Here is an 18,687-nt window from a genome sequence, read left to right on the forward strand (position 1 = left end):
ATCAAACCCACTCACTCCTCTAGACCTGGTAAGACCCTGGTCCCTCTGCCTAGGAGGGAGATCTGAGGTCTTTTGGCAGCTGCTTCTCACCAATCAGGCTCAGCACGAACGGACAAATAGGGAGAGAGACTGTGCTTGACCACTTTGTCCAGAGCAAGCCCCTCTGCCTCCCTGTCTCCCAGTGAGTCCCATAGCAAGACACATACTACCAGGGTGCCCAAGACAGTATGATGGCGAGCAGGAAGAAAGTGATAGTATTTCTATTTCTATGAATTTTTTACTCCATTTTACAACACTCCTAACTTGTGTATGTTTTGTGATGCATTAGTGCAATGGTACATGCATGTTTTTTATAAAGTTACACAGACACACATCAAAATTGTATATAGCAAACTGCAAAAAAATTTAAACTGCTTTTTGTTTATTTGAAAGGCAGAGAGAGAGAGAGAGAGAGAGAGAGAACATCTATCCACTTGTTCAGTCTCCAAATGGCAACAGCCAGATCTGTGCCAGGCTAAAGCCAGATGCAGGGACCTCCATTCAGGTCTCTCTCCATTCAGGGTGCAGGGGCCCAAACACTTGGGCCATCTTCTGCTGCTTTCCCAGATGCATTAGCAGCGAGCTGGATTGGAAGCGGAGCAGCTGGGATTCAAACTGGCACTGCAGTATGAGATGCTAATGTTGCAGGCAGTGGCCTATCTCACTGTGCCACAGCGCTGGCTCCATGAAAATTTTTCATGGAGGTATGCAATCAAAATTTGGAGGGTGTGGGTGGTGGTTCACTGGTTAAAACTCCACTTTGATACATGCAACCCACATCTGAGTGCCTGAACTCATGTCCCAATCCACTCCCAATTTTAGTTTCCTGACAGTGTGCACCCTGGGAGGTGGCAAGTGATAACCCAAGTGGCTGGGTTCCTGCCACCCATGTGGTAGACCTGGGTTGTTTCAATCTGGCCCAGCCTTGGCTCTTGTGGGCATTTGGAGAGTAAACCAGCAATGGGAGGTCTCTCTCTCTCTCTCAAATTAATTAATTAATTAATTAACATTCAAAATAAAAAACTGGGAGCCAGTGTTGTGGCACAGAGGTTAAGCCGCTACCTATAACACCAGCATCCCATACCAGAGCTATGGTTCAAGTCCTGGCTGCTCCACTTCTGATCCAGCTCCCTGCAAACATGCCTGGGAAAGCAGTACTTGAACCAGAGAAGGGGAGAGCTCTCTCTCTCTCTCCTTCTGTCTCTCTCTCCCTCATCTCTCCATCTCTATCTGTCACTTACCTTTCAAATAAATATATATTTAAAAAAAAGAAAAGGAAAAAGTGGAGGGCTAGATATTTAGCTTAGTAGTTAAGATGCTGGCTAAGACACCAGCATCCCATGTTGGAATGTGTATATTCCATGCCTGGTTCTACCTCTTGATTTCAGCTTCCTGTAACACACATCTTGAGAAGCTTTGGCTATTCTGGACATTTGGTCATTGAACCAGTGGGCAGAGAATTTCCTCTCTGCTTTTTCATCTCCCTTTCTGTCACTCAATTTTTTTTAAGTTGTATTTTAAATGTTGGGAACTGCTGCTGTATGGTAACACTCCATTTTATTATCTTATTGTTATGTACCACTAACCACAATTTTCCTTTTGTTTAATCGATTGACCCTATCTCTTGCCTAGGACGTAAGTTCCACATAATTTCATGTCCTGTTCATGTGGTGTTCTCTGTGTGACCAGCACTTGTTCAGTAAACTGCTTGCTGTCTGATTGAATCCATGGGTGAATGAACGAACAGTCTTTGCCAGGACCTAGTGGAATGGGCTAACCACAGCTAGCTCTACCCAACCCCTTTCCAAGCTCAGGAAAACAGCAAATAATGATGGCAGTCCATGAGACAAGACTCCTCATGGGAAACTGGGCAAATTTTGGGAGCTTTTGCCCCATTTCCAAACCATCCCCCTGATTCTACCTGTCACAGGCTATCAGGCAACCAACATGCCAGCATCAGATGGCCAGCCCTCAGGAAGTCATCAATACCTTAAAATAAACTAGCTTCTTTAAAATTATGTGTGTATGGGGTCGGCGCTGTGGCACAAATATTTGGGGAGGTAAACCAGCAGATGGAAGATTTCTCTGTCTCTCTGCCTTTTGAATGAATAAAAATTTAATTTTTATAAAGTATAGAAAAGTTGCAAGTAAAAAGGACACACATATATGGCTCTACTGCTATTTGCCAATTGTGAAACATTTCCTCTTCTGGCCTTATCACTTGCTCTCTTTTCATTATCTCTGCATACACATTTTTTCTGAACCACAGCAGAATTGATTCCATGCACTCAAATAAACACTTCCATGCTCCCCAGAATAAAGATACTCTCACAAGTACAATGCAGTCATCAACTTCGGTAAATTTAACATTGAAACAGCATTGATCTAATCTCCCATCCGCCCTGTGTTCTTAAAATCTTGTCAAAGACGCTCCTAATTCCTCAGCTGGAGCCTCACCTGGAATCCCCATGTACAGCCCAGAAAGCTGCGTGTGCTTCGTGCTGCCTCGGCCACAAACAGCCACAGACCTGATGTCTTCCGACCGCGCGAATGCACTCTCCTCCTGTTCCGGAAGTCAGACGTCCAAAGCCAGGGTCACTGGACCAGAGCCAGGGTTGTTGGCAGCAGTGCTCGCTCCCAGAGGCTCCAGGGAGGATTCTGTCCCCTTGCCTTTCCCAGCTAGCAGTTGTCCCCGCCCCCTCTGAGCCCCCCATCGACATTCCTTGGCTTACAGCACCTGCTCTGTAACAGGCCTCCCACTTGCTCCTTTGATCTGCTGCCTCCCTCTCGCAAGGACCACCCAGGCACCCCAGGATCACTTTCCCCCTGCCTTAACTTAATTGCACCTGCATGTGGGTGTCACCACTTCCTCCCTGAGGCCAGGCAGCCCCAACCCTACACCAGGAAGTCACGGGAGAGTCTGGGGACGCCACTCAGGCTAGGGTGTGCTGCTGGTCTGCCCTGGACCTGGGGAGGCATCAGGATTTAAAAAGCAAGGGGTGGGCATTGTGGTGTAGCAGGTGGAGCTGCCATTTACAATGCCGGTGTCTCATATCAGAGTACCACTTCGCATCCTGGCTGCTTCACTTTCGATCCAGCTCCCTGCTAATGGACTTGGAAAAGCAGCAAAGGGTGGCCCAATTTTCACCCACACCACCCATGTGGGATACCAAGATTGAGTTCTGGGCTCCTGGATTCAGCATGGCCCAGCTCCAACCATTGCAGTCATTTGGGAAGTGAATCAGTAGAATTTATTTATTTATTGAAAGACATAGTTAAGAGAGGCAGAGATAGAGAGAAAGAGAAAGAGAGGTCTTCCATCCACTAGTTCACTTCCCAACTGGCCACAACACCCAGAGCTGAGCTGATCCAAAGCCAAGAGCCAGGAGCTTCTTCTGGGCCTCCCACATGGGTTCAGGGGCCCAAGGACTTGGGCCATCTTCCACTGCTTTCCCAGGCCCTTAGCAGGGAGCTAGATCAAAAGTGGAGCAGCTGGGGGCCAGCGCTGTGGTGTAGTGGATAAAGCTGTCACCTGCAGTGCCGGCATCCCATATGGGCACTGGTTTGAGGCTCGGCTGCTCCAGCTCTCTGATCTGACCTGGGAAAGAAGTAGAAGATGGCCCAAGTCCTTGGGCCCCTGCACCTGTGTGGGAGACCCGGAGGAAGCTCCTGGCTCCTGGCTTTGGATCAGTGCAGCTCAGGTCATTGCGGCCAATTGGGGAGTAAACCAGCGTATGGAAGACTCTCTCTCTCTCTCTCTCTCTCTCTCTCTCTCTCTCTCTCTCTCTGCCTCTCCTTCTCTTTCTGTGTAATTCTAACTTTCAAGTAAAAATAAATAAATGTTTTTTAAAAAGATTTACATACTTCTTTGAAAGGCAGAGTTACAGAGAGGGAGACACACACACACACACAGAGAGAGAGAGAGAGACAGAGACAGAGAGACACAGACAAAGAGATCTTCCATCCACTGGTTCACTCTCCTATGGTTGCGATGGCCAAGGCTGGGCCAAGCTGAAGGCAGGAGCTTGATCTGGGGTCTCCCAGGTGAGTGGCAGGGGGCCCAAGCACTTGGGCCATTGTCTGCTGCTTTTTCGGGCACATTAGAAGGGAGCTGGATCAGAAGTGGAGCAGCTGGGACTCAAACAGGCACCATAGGGCTGGCCTCCGCTGAGAACTTTTCAAGTAAAGAGGTTTATTTAACTCACCATGCTTGTGGCTGGAAGATCCAAACATGGTGGCATCGGCATCCTGGCTGCGGCACAATGTGGCCGAGAGGCAGAAAGCGAGCTGACCATGTTCAGAGAACGCATGTGTGGACCACGCACGGAGCGAGCAACTGTGGAGGGGCCGGGCTTATTCCCTGACCACAACTTGTCCTGGGGACGCCTCTAGGACCATGAGACCTGACAGCATCCATCCACTCATGAGGGTGCAGCCCCTGTGGTCTGGTCACCTTCCACAGGGCTCCACCTATTAAAGGGTCCACTACTTTGGTGTGGACGTTTGGCTCAACAGCTAAAATGTCATTTGGGACTCCCACAACCCATGAAAGACTCCCTGGGTTTGAGTTCCAGCTCCACTTCTGATCCAATTTCCTTCTAGTGGCCACCGTTGGAAGCAGCAGATGATGGGAGAGAAAGAGAGAGAGAGAGAGAGAGAGAGAGAGAGAGAGAGAGAGAAATTGTTCATCCCTGGGTTCACTCCCAATACGGCTCCAACAGCCAGGTCTGGACCAGGGCACCCTGGTCTCCTGTATGGATGGTGGGAGCCCAAGACCATGAGCCATCTTGCACTGTCTTCCCAGGCACATAGGAAGAAAGATGGACCACAAGAGAGCCGCTGGGACTCTAACCTGGATTCCAGTGTCACAAATGACCATTCAGTTTGCCATGTCACAACTCCAGCCCCTACATGCCTATCTGCTGAATGACAAACTCACGTACTTTACCTTAGTCATGATATCATCATCCTACTGGTCTACCAAAGCCACTCCCCCCCATCCACCCACACACACCCACACCCACACACACACACACACACACACACACACACTATCTCCTTCATCATCACTCACATGAGTTACTTCCTTGTACCCTGCTTGGAATCAGTCACCGCCTTCAGGACACAGCCCTGTGCTGCATGTGGCCCTGTCCTGTCCCCAGCCTACATTCCTAGAACCTGGCAGACAACAGGTGCCCAACACAGGATCTTCTAGTGAATCCAAGAGCCAGGAAAAGGCACCCCTGGGCCTCATTCCCTGGGCTGCAGCCTGGAGCTAGGGGCTTTGGTCTTTTCTATTCCAGAAAGACACCCCTCCGGAAACTAGGTCAGACACAGGTCCCGTGGGAGCCCAGGAGCCCGCCTGCTGTGTGCTCTTCCTCACTCTGGTCTTGAAGCCGCGAGCCCCCTTCTTACCAGGCGCAGTTGCTATTTTCAGAGGCCGTTTGTGACTAGCTGCCATGACAACAATGTCTCACCTCGTTCCTCTGCTCACTAAAAATGCTGTGCTATGTAATTGGTTTCTTCAGTGTGGGGTCTGCGCTTTCTGGGGTGTTCTGTGCTCCAAATGAGAGGGAATGCGGAGATAAACCATTGTCCTCATTTCTTCTCCCAGGAAAAGCTGGTTCTTTCCAGCGGCTGTCAATCCTCTAGGGGGAGTGGAGAAAGGAGGCGTTAATGATGGAGAATGTATCACCCCCGGGCCACTCTGAAGTACTGCTGCTGCAGCTCTGAGTCAGGAAGTTCGGGGCCAGGGAAGGTGGCCGAACCCCTGCATAGCATCCAGACTTTCCGAAAACACAACCTGAGGGCGTCCATCAAGGCATGGCTTCCGGCTCCACACCTCCACTCATCCACCCACCAAGTTCATGCCTCAGAAAGGCAATCCTGGGGCCGGGGCATTGTGGCCCAGAGTTAAGCCACCTGGAAGGCTGCCTTCCGGTATCAGAGTAACAGTTTGAGTCTTGGCTTCTCCACTTCCAATCCAGCTCCTTGCTAATGCACCTGGGAAAACAGCAAGAGATGGCTCAAGTGGTTGGGCCCCTGCCACCTGTGTGGGAGACCTGGATGGAGTTCTGTTTTTTAAAGATTTATTTATTAGAAAGTCAGAGTTACAGAGAGAGAGAGAGAGAGAGAGAGAGAGAGAGAGAGAACCCTTTCATCCACTGATTCACTCCCCAGATGGTCACAATGTCCAGAGCTGAACCAGGCTAGGGCAAAGCCAAGAGCTTGGAACTCCAAGTCCTTGGCCATGATCTTCTGCTTCCTCAGGCACATTAGCAGGAAGTTGGATTGGAAATGGAGCCACTGGGATTCGAACCAGCACTCATTTGGAATGCTGGCATTGCAGGTGGTAGCTTAACCTGCTATACCACAATGCTGGCCCCCAAAATAAATCTTTCAAAAAAAAAAAAAAAAGAAGCGATCATGGCAGCTGACTCCATTCAATCTGTACGTGTTCGATGTGGGCCCATGCAAGGAGTGGGGACAGGTGACATGAGACAATACCCATACCCACCCCACATGGGGAACTGGGGAATAAGACAGCTCTGGGGTTCTTGTGTCTCCATTGTCACCATAAAGACAGGATGGAGCAAGTCCTCCTGCAGCTCCAGCTGAGTATCCCAAGTCCCCAGACACCTGCCACTGCCACCTCTAGGGTCCTGCTTCTGGTTTTCAGTCTGGAGAAGGGGAGAGGCTCAAGAATTCTCTTTTATTTCACACCATTAATAACTCAGCAGCATGGCCTAAAATATTGATGGACAGAAGTGCTGAGCCCGCTCCCAGCAGGAAGAGGTGGGTCATGGTGATCTGCAAGGTTGCTGTCTCGGTCCCTCGCTGGAGAGGCAGTGCAGAGCTCTCCAAAGCCAGGAATGACAAAGGCAGCCTCTGAGAGCATGCTGCTTGCTGGAGGAAGCCCAGAAACTGGGTATCGGTGTGGGGGGGTGGTCCCTCTAGGCCCCAAGAGAGAGAAGGAGGCACAGACATATTGTCTCTGCACCTGCTTTGTCTGCCTTTGAATACTCCCATGAGCACCAGGGAGCTATCCCTGCACCCAGCTACAATCCACCTAGCCCAGAGTGGGCTCCCGCCCTGCGGCTTGCAATGATGCAGGTGTCCAGTTGTTCTGAGGGCTCCCACCTGCAGCCAATTTGCGGCCAGCAGAGGATGTTCTTAAGCTCCGACTTTGCAATGATGCCCCAGGTGACCCGGGAAGGGACAGTGTCACTTGGCTCACCTGAGTGTCCTTTTCCTCACACGTAAGCAAGGAGCTTGAGCTAAATCATCCCTACAGGTGTCTCCAATTCTATGACTGCAGCAGGAGAAGCAATTTTAAGATTTACAGGGAGGTTGGTGGGGGGGAGGGGAGAAAGGAGAGAGGAGAGAAAGTAAAGGTTCTAATCCCAGCGGAAAATATGAACAATAACAATCACATTATACTCAGACTTAGATCGCACTCACTATGGGCCAGGAACTTTTTTTTTTTTTGACAGTCAGAGTGGACAGTGAGAGAGAGAGACAGAGAGAAAGGTCTTCCTTTGCCGTTGGTTCACCCTCCAATGGCTGCCGCCACCGCCGCCGCACCACGCTGATCCAAAGGCAGGAGCCAGGTGCTTCTCCTGGTCTCCCATGGGGTGCAGGGCCCAAGCACTTGGGCCATCCTCCACTGCAATCCCTGGCCACAGCAGAGAGCTGGCCTGGAAGAGGGGCAACCGGGACAGAATCCGGCACCCCGACCGGGACTAGAACCCGGTGTGCCGGCGCCGCAAGGCGGAGGATTAGCCTGTTGAGCCACGGCGCCGGCCCCAGGAACTTTTCTAAGCCTTACATGGTGGGCACTTTTATGTATGCCCATTTTAGAGGTGAGACCACTGGGGCACAAAGCCCTTCAGGAATTTGCTACACTTTAGCCTCTGCAGTGTGTAGAAGCAACCTCTGTGTTCTAATCACTGTTAAGTTGATGACATTGTATCCATTCAGTCATTCATTCATTAGGCCAGCAATTATCAAGCACCTGCCCATATACCTGGCACTGGTTGGATCATGACTTAGAGGCCTTATCAAGGGGCTCGCATGAAGAGACCACTTACAATGTCCATATCCATAGTGGAGTGATTGGGTTTGAGTTTCTGCGCTCCTTCCCATCCAGCTTCGAGCTAATGCACCCCCTGGGAGGCAGCAGGTGACAGCCCAAGGACTTGAGTTCCTGCTGATAGGGAGCAGATGGAAAGGACCTGAGGTTTGACAGCCCCAGCCAAGCTGCCAAAAGACAGCTCCACTCAGGGGGCCCAGCAGTTCCCACTGGCTCCTGCATGTGAGTTTCCTCAATGTTGCAAACACAGAACCAGCACCAGTTGGAAATATCCAATATGGCTGCAGAACGTATCCCTGGGAGGACCTTTGGGGTGTTATAATATCATTATAATAAAATCACTGTGGAGGGGGTCACGCCAACTTCCATTACACACCTGTCCCCATGACACTTCCAATATTTAAAAAAAAAAGAGGGGGCATGAAAGTGGGTGGTTCCTAAACCCTACCCCAAACTCTGCCCCCTAAAATGTATTCAGTTAAGTCCTGCCCCAGACACTATACCCTGTGTCTCCAGATTATATAAAAAGATGGCCTGAATCTTGCTGAGGGTGTTATGGGTTTGGGTCTTTTTGTTTCTCTCTCTCTCTCTCTCTCTCTCTCTCTCTCAAGCTTGCCCACTCTGACTCCTTGAGTGTGCATCTTTCCTTTGCTTTTTATAAATCCTGCTTTCCTGTGCATCCCTACACCTTGAATTCTTTCCTCTGTACCGGGAAGAGCCTGGAAGCTCAACCACTGGCACCATTGTTGCCTACAGCAGCGCCGCCCACGTGAGAGCTGCATGACAAGTCCCAGGTTCCTGGCTTTGGCCTGCTCTAGCCCTGACTGCTACAGGCACCTGTGGTGTGAACCAATGGTTATAGAAGATCTTTCTCTCTGTGTGCTTGTCTCTCTATCACTCTGTCTTTCAAATAAATAAGTAAAACTTAGAAAGGAAGACGCTGCATCAAACGCATGGATGAACTGGCATTCAAGCAGGCCAACTGCACTTGTCTGCCCCACAGCCCTGGATGCCCACCTGTGTCCCCAGGTCCTCCAGACAGCTGAGGTCAGCCTTGACCTTTAGGATTTCAGTAAAATAGCCAAAACTGCATCTACAGAGAGGAGCTGTGCAACACGTCAGAGCCCTTTGCTGGAGGGGGAAGCTTACGCGTCTCCTGCCAAACTCTAGCTGCTGTTCCACCTCCTTCACTGTCCCCTCACTCCAGCCCCGTACACCCAAACGTGGGTTTGAGGACGCTCGAAAGAAGAAAAAGCATGCGATTGTATGAATTGTATGAAAGGGCCTCAAACAAACTTCACATCTGCTCAGGACTTACAAAAACAACCACAACCCACGGTGAACCAGGAATAGAAATTTCTTAAGCTAATGATCATGTATTAAAAAAAAAATCCTACAGCCAGCAGCACGTTGAATGAGGAAACTCTGAATACTTTTCCCTTAAAATCAAGAACAAGACAAGACAAGATGGATTTATTGATTGATTGACTTGGAAGGCAGACAGACAGATGGACAGAGATCCCCTATCCTCTGGTTCATTCCCCCAAATGCCCGTATCAGCTGGGTCTGAGCCAACTGAAACCAGGAGGTGAGAATCCATCCAGGTCTCCCAGGTGGGGGGCAGGGGCCCAAATATTGGAGCCACCACCTGCTACCTCCCAGCCTGTGTACTAGCAGGAAGCTGGAGTTGGGAGCAGATCCAGGATTTGAACCCAGGCACTCTGGTATGGGATATGGATGTCCCAAACATGCTTAACCACTACACCAAATGTTGGCCCCAGAATGTCCACTTATCACTCTAGAACATTGTAAGTACAGTTATCAGCATTGTACTGGAAATCATAGCAAAATAGGGCATGAAGAAGAGACATTAGGGAACTTCAGAAAGTTAGTAAAAAGTCGAAATTAAATGATAATGTACATTTTCCATGAATGTTGTGAGCCCCTCAGAAAAGGCATGTGGATTGGAAAGGAAGAAATAAAGCTATCCCTCTTCTTGAACAACACGATCAGTTACGTGGAAAACCCCAAGGAACTCACCAAAGAACTAAAAATTATAAGTGAGTTCAGCAAGGTTGAGTGACACAAAATCAGCTACAACAATGATATTGCTATGTCCTCACAAGGAATAATTGGAAATCAAAGCTGTAAAATCCGTGTCAATTAGGCCAACTCTAGAAAATGAAATTCTGAGATATACAACCAGCAAAACGTAAACAGAGTCTGTTTCTGAAAACCATAAAACACTCATGAAAAAAATCGATGAAGGCAAAAGCACAGTCATACATCACACGCTCATGGGGATGGTTTCTGAGCAAGGCAATCACAGGCAATTTCCTCATGCTGCATCATGGAACACTCACTCCACTGGTACATCCTGTGACAGTGAGCGCTACGCTGGATGGAGTCGCCTCCGCTCGTAGGCTGCAATCCTGCGTGCCAGGGTATTGTACTGAATACTGTAGGCAAGTGTAACACAATGGCAAATAGTCCTGTATCTAAGCATAGAAAAAGTACAGTAAAATAACTATTACAGGGAGCCTGTGCTGTGGCATAGCAGGTAAAGCTGCCATCTGCAGCCTTTTCATCCAGCAAGGCCACCGGTTCAAGTCCTGGCTGCTCCACTTCCAATCCAGTTCCCTGCTAATGTGGCCTGGGAAATCAGTAGAGGATGACCCAAGTGTTTCAGCCCCTGTACCCATGTGGGAGACTTGGAAGAAGCTCCTGGCTCCTGGATTTGGACCAGCCTAGCCTTGGCCGTTGAGGCCATTTGGGGAGTGAATAGCAGATGGAAGATCTCCCTCTCTCTATCGATCTCCCTCTTTCTCTCTCTCTGTCTCTGTAACTCTGCTTTTCAAATAAGATAAAAACCAATTTTTAAAAGATTGTCTTTAAAGGACGGCGCCGCGACTCAGTAGGCTAATCCTCCGCCTTGAGGCGCCGGCACCCTGGGTTCTAGTCCCGGTCGGGGTGCTGGTTCTGTCCCGGTTGCCCCTCTTCCAGGCCAGCTCTCTGCTGTGGCCAGGGAGTGCAGTGGAGGATGGCCCAAGTGCTTGGGCCCTGCACCCCATGGGAGACCCGGATAAGTACCTGGCTCCTGCCATCGGATCAGCATGGCACGCTGGCCGCAGCAGCCATTGGAGGGTGAACCAACGGCAAAGGAAGACCTTTCTCTCTGCCTCTCTCTCTCACTGTCCACTCTGCCTGTCCAAAAAAAAAAAAATTGTCTTTAAAAAATACAATACAAGAGAGGAAAAGAGGTGTACCTGTGTGGGGCACTTGTCATGAATAGGGTGTACGGGACAGGAAGTTGCTGTGAGTGAGTCAGCAAGTGAGGGTGAGGGAATGTGAGGGGGTAGGACCCCACTGGACCCTGTTGCAGACTATATTCACTGTACATTTAGATGACACTACAGTTTTTAAAATTTCCTTTATTCAGTAGGAAGTTAACCTTAGCCTACTGTAACATTCTTTTTTTTATAAACTTTTTTTTTTTAATTTTTTGACAGGCAGAGTGGACAGTGAGAGAGAGAGAGAGACAGAGAGAAAGGTCTTCCTTTGCTGTTGGTTCACCCTCCAATGGCTGCTGCGGCTGGCGCGCTGCAGCCAGTGCACCGCATATACAGGTCAGGACCACCAATGTCGTTGTCTTCCCCTCTGCACCCTATCCCATCAAAAGGTCTCCAGGGACAATGGCAGGTGAGGAGCACCATCTCCTATGATAACAATGTTTTCTTCTGAATACCTCCTGGAGCACCTGCCTTTAGCTGTTTTATAGCCTTTGACTGTTTCTTGTAAGTATAAGGAGTACAAACTAAAATAACAACAAAAAATATAGCCTGGTAAGTATATAAACATATTTGTTTAATATCATCAAGCATTATGCTCTGAACACAATTGCATATGCTGTACTTTCCTCACTAGTAATACAGTAGGCCTTTACAGTAGCATCACCATAAATATTTGAGTAACACATTACACTATAATGTTAAAATGACTACGTTGTCACTAGACACCTGGAATTTTTCAGTGGCATTAAAATCTCAGGGAACTCCTGTGTCCATGTGGTCCACATTTGGACAAAACATCATTATGTAGTAAATAAAGGAGACATACCATGTTCATGGATCTTGAAGCTTCAATATAGCGAAGACATCACTTCTTCCCAAATTGACCTATATATTTAACATAATTCTAATCAATCACATTCATATTAATTTATGGATAAATTTATAAGGAAAAGTTAAAGATTTAGCATAGGAGCCAACTTTGGGGTAAATGGGTTAAATTGCCACTTGCAACACTGACATTCCATATTGGAGAGCTGGCTTAAGTCCTAGCTACTCTGATTCCAATCCAGCTTCCTGGTAATGTGCCTGGGAAGTAAGCAGAAAAGCAGAAGATGGCCCAAGTGCTTGGGCCCTTGTCACCAGTGTGGCAGTTCAGGATGGGTTTTCTGGTTCCTGGCTTCAGCTTGGCCTGTACCTGGCTATTGCAGCTATTTGGGGAGTGAACCAGCAGATGGAAAATCTCTCTCTCTCTTTATATATATATATAAATATATATATTAAATTATATATATAAATCTCTCTTTATATATATATATAAAATCAGTTTCCCCCATCAACCCCCATCACTCTGCCTTTCAAAAAAAATAAAATTTTAATTAGATTAGACAAAACTGTCTTGAAAAAGAAAAGTAACCTTGGAGGTATCTCACTACCCAATTTTATTTTTTTAAGATTTATTTATTTTGAAAGTCAGAGTTACAGGGAGAAAAGGAGAGAGAGAGAGGGAGAGAGAGAGAGAGAGATACCATCCTCTGGTTCCCTCCCCAGATGGCTGCAACAGTCAGCACCAGGCCAGGCTGGAGCCAGGAGCCAGGAGTTTCATCCAGTTCTCCCATGTGGGTGGCAAGGGCCCGAACACTTGGGCCATCTGGAAGATGGTGGATTACAAGTGGAGCAGCCAGTACACAAACTGGTGCCCATATGGGATATTGGCATTGCAGATGATAGTTTTACTGCCACACCACAATGCCAGCCGCTCACTATCCAATTTTAAGATTTACTGTATAACTATAGTAAGAGTAATACCAAGTTGGCATTGTGTTGGTGAAGCAATAGACGTATGTATCAAGAGAACAGAATAGGTCAAGAAATAGACCCACATAAATATATACAATTGATTTTTAACAAAGATGAAAAGGAAATTCTTTGGATAAAACATAGCTTTTTGATAACCAATATCAAACAATTAAATTCCATATGCAAAATATGAACCTCAACCAAAACTTCATGTCTTATACAAAAATTAACTCAAAGTAGATCATACATTTAAATAGAAAATGTAAAACTGTAAAGCTTTCAGAAAAAAATGCTCAAGAGAAATTTTTCATGACTCGGGATTGGCAAGGACTTCTCAGACATAATACCAAAAGCACAATCTTATAGAAAAGTGATAAATTATTCTTAAGAGAATTAAATGACAAGCTGCAGAGTGGAATAAGATATTTGCAAATCACACATCCATCAAATGATACAAAATGCACTCTCTAAAGTAACTCTCAAAACTCATTAGTAAGAACCTAACAGCCAATTAAAAATGAGTGAAGAACTTGAATGAACCTTTAACCAGAGAGGACTTTGGGAAATCAAACAAGCACATGAGAAGACAGTCAGCCTCATTACTTTCAGGGAAATCTATGTTAAGATAATCAAGACAAGACACTACACTTAGCAAAATGCTAAGAAAGAGAGAGAGGTAGGCATTTGACTTAGCAAGGAAGACTGCTTGAGATGTCCTTATCTTTTTTCAAGGTTTTATTTATTTATTTATTTATTTGAGAGCAGAGTTATAGACAGAGAGAGGCAGAGGAGGAGAGAAAGGTCTTCCACCCTTTGGTTCACAACCCAAATGGCTGCAACTGCCAGAGCTGTGCTGATTCGAAGCCAGGGAGCTTCCTCAGGGTATCCCGAGTGGGTGCAGAGACCCAAGCACGGGGCCATCCTCTACTGCTTTTCCAGACCATAGCAGAGAGCTGGATGGGAAGAGGAACAGCCGGGACATGAACTGGCACCCATATGGGATGCTGGTGCCATAGGTAGAGGCTTATGCTATGCTACAGCACCAGCCCCAACTTGCCCTTATCAAACATGGGAGTATCTGAGTTCAAGTCTTGGCTCTACTCCCAATTCCAAGCCCTGCTAATTTGCATGCTAGAGACAGCAGGTAATGGCTCAAATAGCTGAGTCCCTGCCACTCATGCAGAGAGACCTAGAATGAGTTATCTCCTGGCACCCTCTCTCTCAAATAAAATAAATAGAAGGATTAATTCATTAACTAATTAAACTCCTTAAAGAAAAACTACAAGGGCTACAAGATGACAATGCACAATCATACATACAGTCACTCTGGAAATTAGTTTGACAATTTCTTATGAAGAAATTGAATGATTTTGGAGTATTTATCCTAAAGGAAAGAAAACTTGGGTTCTCAGCAAGAAAAGTGTATGTGAATTTTCACAGCCGTTCTCTTCATTATCACACAAAACTGGGAACAATGCAATTATACTTTGACAGGTGAATAAGAGGTGAATGGGTAAAGAATCTTGGCACTTCCATACAATGGCACACTACTCGGCAATAAGAAGGAATAAACTAGTGATACACATAACAGCTTGACAAGATGGAAAAGAATGCATCACTGGTTGTCGAGGACTGGAGTAAGGAGGGGACGTGATGACAAATGTGTAGGTTGAGAGGACAGTTTTGATTGATTGAACTGTTCTGTATCCTGATCCCATTTGGCTGCACTAACCTATAGATGTGCTAAAATGTACGGAACTGTACATTGGGAGTGGGGGCCAATTTTATAATACATTAATTTTAAAAGTAATCAGCTGGTGCTGCAGCTCACTAGGCTAATCCTCCACCTGCGGTGCCAGCACACTGGGTTCTAGTCCCGGTTGGGCGCCGGATGCTGTCCCGGTTGCTCCTCTTCCAGTCCAGCTCTCTGCTATGGCCCAAGTCCTTGGGCCCTGCACCCCATGGGAGATGAGGAGAAGCACCTGGCTCCTGGCTTCGGATCAGCGTGGTGCACCGGCCGTGGCAGCCATTGGAGGGTGAACCAACGGTAAAGGAAGACCTTTCTCTCTGTCTCTCTCTCTCACTGTCTACTCTGCCTGTCAAAAAAAATAATAATCCAAAACTCATAACCACAGTCAGCTCACCATCTACCTTGTACTTCCTGTGGGAAGGGGAACCTTATTAACCCTGAAAAATGTTGTGCACCAATGTTGGAGTCATTTCCAAATGAACACATCCATCCACACTGATCACTGGATCTCCCCAACTTGCAGAGCTGGAAACCTTCTGACGCCAGCGGTTGTTTAGCATTGCATTCAGAGAATTGTGCAATTTTACCCTAGCAACTCTCCTCAAAGATAACTAAAAGGGAGTTCCCATCCCTGGTTAACGTCTCTTGAGAAACACTGAAGAGGATCCAAAGTTGAACCTCAACAACACTTGTTCTGCACTCTCTTCTTTCTCCTCACTAGTTCTCTTGTGCTCCGTGAGAGCCCAGAGCCTCTCCTTGCCAACACCCTGCTCTCCCCCCTCCCACAGAAGCTTCTCTCTCTTGCCTCTCCAGGTGCATTTCCCCACGCAAGTGGCCCTCTTCTCCTTCTATTGGCTCTTTGTTCTGCAGCTCCTCCTGGTCTTTCTCATCACATCTTTGCCTGACTTCTCTCCAGTTTGCCCCTCTCTTACTGACTATGGGAAAATTCTATAATTGGAAAGTTTTTTAAAAAATAAATAAAAGCCTTTTATTTTCACTTTACTTGAAAGCCAGAGAAACAGACAGAGATCTTCCATCCATTGGATCATTCCCCAAAATACCTGTGAAAACTAGGGCTGGGTCCCTGAAACCAGGAGCCAGGAACTCCTTCTGGATCTCCCATGTAGGTGGCAGAGACCCAAATACTTGAGCCATCATCTACTCTCTCCCAACGGGTTCTGAAGCAGAGTCAGATTTAGAACCTGGGAACTCCAATATGGGCTGCCATCATCCCAAGTTGCAACTTAACCACTGCTTCAAACCCTTGCCCCCCACTCCACCCCATGCCCTGGGCAGGTTTTTCTTTTTAAAGATGAGGAAGTTTGCATCTGCAGAGGCAAGAGAGAGAGGCTTCTGTGAGTCGGGGGAGAGCAGGGTGTTGACAAGGAGTGGCTCTGGGCTCTCACGGAGTACAAGAGAACTAGTGAGGAGAGAGAAGAGAGTGTAGAAGAAGTGTTGTTGAGGTTCAACTTTGGATCCTCTCCATGAGTCAAGCACATGATGGTTCAAGTAATTAGGTTCCTGCCAGCCACATGGCAGAGCTGGATTGAGTTCCTGGCTCTTGGCTTGGGTCTCAGCCCAGCCCTGGTTCATCCTCTCTCTCTCTCTCTCTCTCCCCTCCCTCACTCACTCCCTCTCCCTCCCTTTCCTCTTATCTCTCTTTGTCACTTTCTCAAGTAAACAAATGTTTAGCAAATAAATATGAGTGATTCTTTGCCCCATGATATAATCCCAAGTGCAAACTTCCCAAGGTCAAGGTTTAGCATTTGACTTCCTGCACAGGGAATAATTCTGCCAGCCACCCTCCCATTGGGCTCCTTTTCCCGTCACCCATCTCCCACACATGTCCAGTTCATTACTAGGGGCCTGAAGAGGAGCCTCACTCTAGCAGGTTTTGCACCTGAGACATCAGAGCACCATCTCACCTGTGCAAGTGAAGGTCAAGGTCAAGAAGTAAGATTGTATATAGGAGGCACATTGTGCTTTCTGTTCTTCACTCTTTATCCATCGTAATGATTTTAAGTCTCTCTGTTAAATAATGTTTTCCAGATTGTTCTTTCATCTCCAGTTCTTGGAAAGCTGATGCATTCACAGCTGTGCCTCTCACTTGTGTGAGTTGCAAGGTCTGTTATGACTTCCTCTTTGCTAGTGGAGGCGAGTGTCTTTTCTATGATATTTCATGCCAGCTGTAAGAATAGCTTTATGCTGGCTCCTCCATGTCCCCGGGGCTCTTGCTAGTGAGGGTACATTTCCATTATGTGTTTCTCTGTTCGAAACTCCTACCCACAGTGATGGTCTAAACTGAGACACGTCACAACCTGTACAGTGCACCTGGAGTTCTGGTTCATCCATGGTGCTGATCCTTGAAGCCGGGAAGCTCCTGAAAGTTCACCTGACCTTGCCCTTGGAAAGGATGTAGACAGTAATGCTTCTCTTACTTACACATACTTGGTCATTTACATCTAGTACCTTTGGAAAGTTCCCCACATACTTGCTTTCAGTTAAGTTTTAGAAACAGGGGATTGATACTTATCCAGTTCTCCACAGTGAAGTTGAGAATCTGATGGGGTCACTGTGGCAGACACATCAACGGCCTCAACAACAGCCAGGCCCCTTCTTCCTTTGCTGACTACAGTTGGTTTGGGCAGCTTTGTGTTAACCCCAGTGGATGAATCCTGATGGGTCTAAGACAGTTTTGGCCATCATGTCATGCTGCCCATTCCCGGCTGCTCTGGGAGTTGCAGCTCTAACCAGTGGAGACATCAACCTGGACAATTCCAGGGGTGATTTCTCCTCTCTGAGAGAAAGGCAGGTGCTCATGAGAGTGCTTCTTTCTTTCTGCATCTTGATATTGTCCCTTTCTGCCTGTCTTTGCTAAATGATGTTCAGAGCTGCAGCTAACACTTTGCAATCATGAAAAATCTATCCAAAAATCACAGAAATTCATTTTTAGCACCAGGACACATGTGAAATGCTGATCCAGCTCCACAAAGGCCTCCCTGCAGACTTTTATTGTGTGAGATCATTTATAATGCCTTTGTTGTTAAAACAAGAGCAGTCCTATCTTCCGTTACTTCAGAGTCAGATGCTGAAACAGAAATAGAAACAGGAAAAGAGTTTCTCTTTTCCCCCTTCGCAGGCTGCACCAGGCTGGCAACCCAGGGGTGCCTGGTAGAACAAGTGTGCCCTCTGTGGGTGCTCGAGGAGTGGGGAGGGGGTGATGCTATTTAAGCCTTGCCTTTCTGTGCCCGCTGTGTGTCTGCAGCATGTGCCAAGTGCAGCCCTGGATGGTTTGCAGGTTTGCAACCCCTGAGAGCAGCAGAATTCAACCCTAGCTAATTTGCACAGAAACAGGGCTTTATTGGAAGTGTGCCAGGGTAGCTCAGACCATTAAAGGAAATGCAGAGAAATCTGAGCAGACCCAGGGAGCAGAAGGGCTCTGGCAACCTCAGCAGCAGCACCCTTGCGGCTTCTCTTTAGGAGGCTGCCAGAAAGGGCTCCTGGTGCCTTTGTTCATCAACTTGCAGGGTCAGGAGAGAGAATTGGACTGATGGATCATGGGAAGGTCCTCGCCTCTTGGAAACTTCAGTGTGGGCAGGAGTCAGGAGGGTTTGTTGGGCTAGCCTCAGTCACTGCCCAAGGATGGACCATGATTCCCAGGGAAAAGGGTCTATCTCCAGAAGAGCATGGAGGAAGAGGTGGTGGCCACTCCGCAGTCA

The sequence above is a fragment of the Oryctolagus cuniculus genome, chromosome 19 (assembly GCF_964237555.1).
Source record: "Oryctolagus cuniculus chromosome 19, mOryCun1.1, whole genome shotgun sequence".
Classification (NCBI taxonomy): domain Eukaryota; kingdom Metazoa; phylum Chordata; class Mammalia; order Lagomorpha; family Leporidae; genus Oryctolagus; species Oryctolagus cuniculus.